This window comes from Aegilops tauschii, chromosome 7 (assembly GCF_002575655.3).
Source record: "Aegilops tauschii subsp. strangulata cultivar AL8/78 chromosome 7, Aet v6.0, whole genome shotgun sequence".
Classification (NCBI taxonomy): Eukaryota; Viridiplantae; Streptophyta; class Magnoliopsida; order Poales; family Poaceae; genus Aegilops; species Aegilops tauschii.
Window position 1 is genome coordinate 85,047,506 of NC_053041.3, and position 6,267 is coordinate 85,053,772.

At 45.3% G+C, this 6,267-nt stretch overlaps 1 pseudogene; it reads left to right on the plus strand.

Annotated features, from left to right (window-relative positions):
• Positions 1-4,969: 4,969 nt before the first annotated feature.
• Positions 4,970-5,732, plus strand: LOC141026864 (uncharacterized; annotated as a pseudogene).
• The last annotated feature ends 535 nt before the right edge of the window (positions 5,733-6,267 follow it).

Genomic DNA, 6,267 nt, shown 5'->3' on the forward strand with positions numbered 1-6,267 from the left:
ATTACGTTTCAATTGTCTACCAACATAAGCATTGAAGTTTTCTTGTTTAACAATAAAATTATCAAACTCATCTAAGCATTGGCTAGCAGACTTATAACGAGGAATATCACCTTCATCAAATCTATAGAGAGAATTTACCTTTACTACCTGTGTCGGGTTATCAAGACCATGTATTTCTTCAATAGGTGGTAAATTCTTAACATCTTCAGCTTTAATACCCTTTTCTTTCATATATTTCTTTGCCTCTTGCATATCTTCAGGACTGAGAAATAGAATACCCCTTTTCTTCGGAGTTGGCTTAGGAGTTGGTTCAGGAAGTGTCCGATTATTTTCATTAGTCAACATATTATTCAATAGCAATTTGGCTTGATCAACTGTTCTTTCCCTGAAAACACAACCAGCACAACTATCCAGGTGGTCTCTAGAAGCATCGGTTAGTCCATTATAAAAGATATCAAGTATTTAATTTTTCTTGAGAGGATGATCAGGCAAAGCATTAAGTAATCGGAGAAGCCTCCCCCAAGCTTGTGGGAGACTCTCTTCTTCAATTTGCACACAATTATATATTTCCCTTAAAGCAGCTTGTTTCTTATGAGCGGGGAAATATTTAGCAAAGAAGTAATAAATCATATACTGGGGACTACGCACACAACCAGGATCAAGAGAATTAAACCATGTTTTAGCATCACCCTTTAATGAGAACGGAAATAACTTAAGGATATAGGTAGCAAGTTTTCTCATCATTAGTGAATAGGGTGGCCACAATAGTTTCAGATTCATAGCCATAAAAAGGATCAGATTCAACCAAAGTAATTATTTCAGGGTCGATAGGGAAATCATAATCCTTATCCTTAATACAGATAGGTGAAGTAGCAAAAGCAGGGTCATATTTCATTCTAGCATTCAAAGATTTTTCTTTCAGCTTAGCTAATAATTTCTTAAGATCATATCTATCATTGCAAACAAGAAAGTCTCTAGCAGTTTCTTCATCCATAACATAACCCTCAGGCACAACAGGCAATTCATATCTAGGGGGAGAATCTTCATCATCACTTTCATCAATATTATAAGTTTCAATAATTTCATTCTCTCTAGCCCTAGCAAGTTGTTCATCAAGAAATTCAACTAATGGCACAGTAGTATCAAGCATAGAAGTAGTTTCATCATAAGTATCATGCATAGCAGAAGTGGCATCATCAATAACATGCGACATATCAGAATTAATAGCAGAAGCAGGTTTAGGCGTTGCAAGCTCAAAACAGAAGGTGAATCAAGTGCAGAGCTAGATGGCAGTTCCTTACCTCCCCTCGTAGTTGAGGGAAAAATCTTAGTTTTTTCGTTTTTCAAGTTCCTCATAGTGATCAGCAGATATAAATCCCAAGTGAATCAAAGAATAGAGCTATGCTCCCCGGCAACGGTGCCAGAAAATAGTCTTGATAACCCACAAGTATAGGGGATCGCAACAATTTTCGAGGGTAGAGTATTCAACCCAAATTTATTGATTCGACAAAAGGGGAGCCAAAGAATATTCTCAAGTATTAGCAGTTGAGTTGTCAATTCAACCACACCTCGATAACTTAATATCTGCAGCAAAGTATTTAGTAGCAAAGTAGTATGGAAGTAGCAGTAACAGTGGCAAAACTAACAGTAGTAGTTTTGTAGTAATTGTAACAGTGGCAACGGTAAAGTAACTAAGCAAAGAGCAATATGTGAAAAGCTCGTAGGCATTGGATCGGTGATGGAGAATTATGCCGGATGTGATTCCTCATGCAATAGTTATAACATAGGGTGACACAGAACTAGCTCCAGTTCATTAATGTAATGTAGGCATGTATTCCGAATATAATCATACGTGCTTATGGAAAAGAACTTGCATGACATCTTTTGTCCTACCCTCCCGTGGCAGTGGGGTCCTATTGGAAACTAAGGGATATTAAGGCCTCCTTTTAATAGAGTACCGGACCAAAGCATTAACACTTAGTGAATACATGAACTCCTCAAACTACGGTCATCACCGGTAAGTATCCCGATTATTGTCACTTCGGGGTTAACGGATCATAAAACATAATAGGTGACTATTGAATTGCAAGATAGGATCAAGAACTCACATTTATTCATGAAAACATAATAGGTTCAGATCTGAAATCATGGCACTCGGGCCCTAGTGACAAGCATTAAGCATAGCAAAGTCATAGCAACATCAATCTCAGAACATAATGGATACTAGGGATCAAACCCTAACAAAATTAACTCGATTACATGGTAAATTTCATCCAACCCATCACCGTCCAGCAAGCCTACGATGGAATTACTCACGCACGGCGGTGAGCATCATGAAATTGGTGATGGAGGAAGGTTGGTGATGACGATGGCGACGGATTCTCCTCTCCGGAGCCCCGAACGGACTCCAGATGAGCCCTCCCGAGAGAGATTAGGGCTTGGCAGCGGCTCCGTATCGTAAAATGCGATGAATCCTTCTCTCTAATTTTTTCTCCTCGAACGTGAATATATGGAATTGGTGTTGAGGTCGGTGGAGCACCAGGGGGCCCACGAGGCAGGGGCGCGCCAAGGGGGGTAGGCGCGCCCCCCACCCTCGAGGACAGGGTGTTGGCCCCCTGGCCTTGATTCTTTCGCCAGTATTTTTTATATATTCCAAAAATATTCTCCGTGAAGTTTCAGGTCATTCCCAGAAATTTTATTTTTGCACAAAAATAACACCATGGCAATTCTGCTGAAAACAGCATCAGTCCGGGTTAGTTCCATTCAAATCATGCAAGTTAGAGTCCAAAACAAGGGCAAAAGTGTTTGGAAAAGTAGATACGATGGAGATGTATCAATGAACTGAACAAAATAGCCCCTAAATACTACTACTGCCCAGCTCGTCGGTAGGCTCCTCCTCCTCCGCCTCTTACTAAGCGCGCTCGGCAGAGGAAAGGCAGCCGGAAGTAGTACAAAGCCCCTTCGCAATATGGTGACTGCAGCTGTTGCAACGACGCTCACCTCGAATGCCCTCTGCCACCCTAGATGACCCCTCTCGAAGCGGTGGTTCTCCTCGTAGATCTCCTGATTCCTCGCCTCTAAGGCGGCGTGTGCCGCGACCACGGCGGCGGTAAGGCTCGTTGTGTGCTCGACGAGGCGCTCCTCCTCCTCCCGCAGGAACTTGGTGTAGCGCGCAAGGTCGCTGACGCACTTGCGGGCATCCACCTCCACCTCCCGCCATCGGACGGCGGTGGCGGAGCGGGTGATGACCCCGGCGGTCGACGGTGGGCTGGCGGCCACGGCGGCCGACGACGGGGTGGCGGCCACGACCACCACCTCCCGCCTTCGGGCCGCGGTGGCGGAGCGGGTGATGGCCACGGTGTCCGGCAGTGGGGTGATGGCCACGGTGCCTGCAGTGAGAGATCGAGCCACATAGCAGTGGCGGGAGCGTCACAAGAAGTAGATGACTAGACGCTCGTTTCTCCTACTTTAGAATGCATGCAATTGTTTATTGAGGTGTGTGCAAATGATCTGTATAGTCACTTATGTAATTGGATGTTTATTTCAGTTATATATATATATACATGTTATTCTACTGTAGACAGAGCAAATCACACGGCTTATTAGCAGCAATCGTCTGTATTATTATTGGTCTTCACACACATTTCTAATTACGGACCTGTTTGCCGCGTATCACACACATCTTGTTCAGTTGAACCGTTTCCATTGTGTTGCCTAATCACACACAGTTCATCCTAGTGAACCGTATGCTATATATCGCACACGCCTTCATCTGGCTGCCCGTTTCTTTTGTTCCTCCTCATCTCAAACAGTTAATTGAACTGAACCGTATGCCCTGCATCGCACACGCAACTAAAATCTGAACCGTGTTTGATGCATCCGTCATCGCAAACGTTTTGCACCATTTTTGACGATTTTTTACACCACCGTTTGCGATTATGGCAACGCACACAGTTTCGTCGGAGGGTCTCTGATCGTAGTGTCGCGTTTGAACCATCCTGCAGTAGTGTGTACTCAACTTGAAGATACGAACAATTTTATTTCATATCTATATAAACATGTCGGATTGTTTTCATACCTTTTTGAACTATGAAAGGTCTTTTTCTATTATTTTTTTGAAAGGCCAGGCCTAAAGGAGTCCAAGATCCATTTGGAGATTTTTGTGAACATTTCTATAAAATTAGATGTATACTCTCCTTTTTCTGAGTGAAGACTGTTCTCAAACCCGTTACCGTTGAATGAAGTTCTCATTTAGAACCAACCTATAAAGCTAACTGAACTCTGCAAGGAAACAACATTGTTCTCTCTTGGTCTCGGCCTTAACAGCAAACCTCAACAAAGTCTGGAATAGGTCGCTCAGAGCATCTCCAACAGCCGCGCCAAACTAGCGCCGCGCCACAAAATTGCCCGTTTTAGCGCGCGCGCAACCGGTATAGTTGCTCCAGCGGGCGCGCAAAAACAGCGCGCGCGGCATATGTAGTTCAGCGCGCGGGCCGAAACTCAATTGCGCGCCGCTTATTTGCAGCGCCCGCTCCCGCGCGCTGGACTCTCGCGCGCTCTCTCGCAACTCCCACCCCCCATCCAGCCGCGCCGCCGCCGCCGACCACGCCAGCCGCCGACCGTTTCGGCGCTTCCCCGGCCTATCCCCGCCCCGCGGTGGCTTCTCCGCCCTCCCTCTAGTCCCGACGCCCCTCGCGTGCGTCCGTCCTCCGACGAACAGCGCCCGAGCGCTCGCTGCCGCTCGGCGCCCGCAAGGTGTTCGACAAAACGCCTAGAAGGTATGTATTGCTCAAAAGCCATGAATTTCGTGCATGTTGACTGTAGTTTTTATAGCATAGTATTGAACATTGTAGATGAGTTCGTCGTATGATTCTTCCGAAGAAGAATTTGATATGGAAGAGGAGGAGGATCTTGCAATGATCCTAGCTATGCATATCAATAAAAAAAACCGAAGCACGGTGGTTCGGTTATGGGTCGGCAGAAAATTTGGAGGGATAGGATCGATGCCCACAACAGATTGATCAGGCATTATTTTGCGGAGAATCCCACATACCCCGAGTCGTATTTTCGTCGCTGGTTTAGGATGAGCACCGAGTTGTTTAGGCGCATTGCAGAGAAACTAGCGAGCCATGACCGCTTTTTTCAGCAAAGGAGGAATGCCACCGGAGAGCTCGGGCATAGCACCTTTCAGAAGGTGACAGCCGCTTTGCGTATGTTGGCATACGGTATACCGGCTGATCTAGTTGATGATCACGTGGCTATGGGTGAGAGCCAAGCCATCATGTGTGTCAAGCGCTTCGCAGTCGGAATTGTGCAAGTGTTTGGCGAGGAGTATTTGAGATCTCCCAATGCTGAAGACGCCGCAAGGCTATTGGCGATGAACAAAGCTCGCGGCTTTCCTGGCATGCTTGGCTCAATAGATTGCATGCATTGGAGTTGGAAGAATTGTCCAAAGGCATGGCATGGGCAATTCCACGGCCAAAAAAAAGGGTTCCACTATAATCCTTGAAGCGGTGGCCGATCAAGAGACTTGGATTTGGCATGCATTCTTTGGAATGCCTGGATCTTTGAATGACATCAATGTTGTCAACCGGTCACCACCGATGAATAAAATTGCAAATGGTGAGTTGCCACCGGTGCAGTTTGTAGCAAATGGCCGTACATACAACTATGGCTATTATCTAGCGGATGGCATCTATCCAAAGTGGCAAACCTTTGTCAAGCCGTTGTAAAAGCCGGAAGGTAAGAAAAATATTGATTTCCACAATGCTCAGGCGGCAGCTAGAAAAGATGCGGAGAGAGCTTTTGGGATTTTGCAAGCCCAATTTGCTATTGTGAGAGGACCAGCTAGATTTTGGGATCAGAAAATGCTTTGGTACATCATGCACGCTTGTGTGATCATGCATAACATGATCATCGAGAATGAGCGTGGCCAAGATGTAGACTACTCTCAGTATGAGCTCTTGGGACATCCCGTGCGAGTGCGACGGAGGGCTGAAAGGGTGGCCCGTTTTGTTGCCCCCTATCATGCCATTCGACGTCCCGCAGCGCATAATGATCTTCAGAAGGATCTCACTGAGGAGTGGTGGGCATGGAATGAACGACAAAGAACATCATGATTTGTGTGTTCGATATTGTATTGTTGAACTATTTGTTGTGTTTATTGCACTATTTGTTGTATTGAACGATAAACTGTTTGTTTGAGTTGTAATAACGAAATTGAACTATTTATTTTGATTTATTTTTGTTTGTGTTTGATCTTTTTGC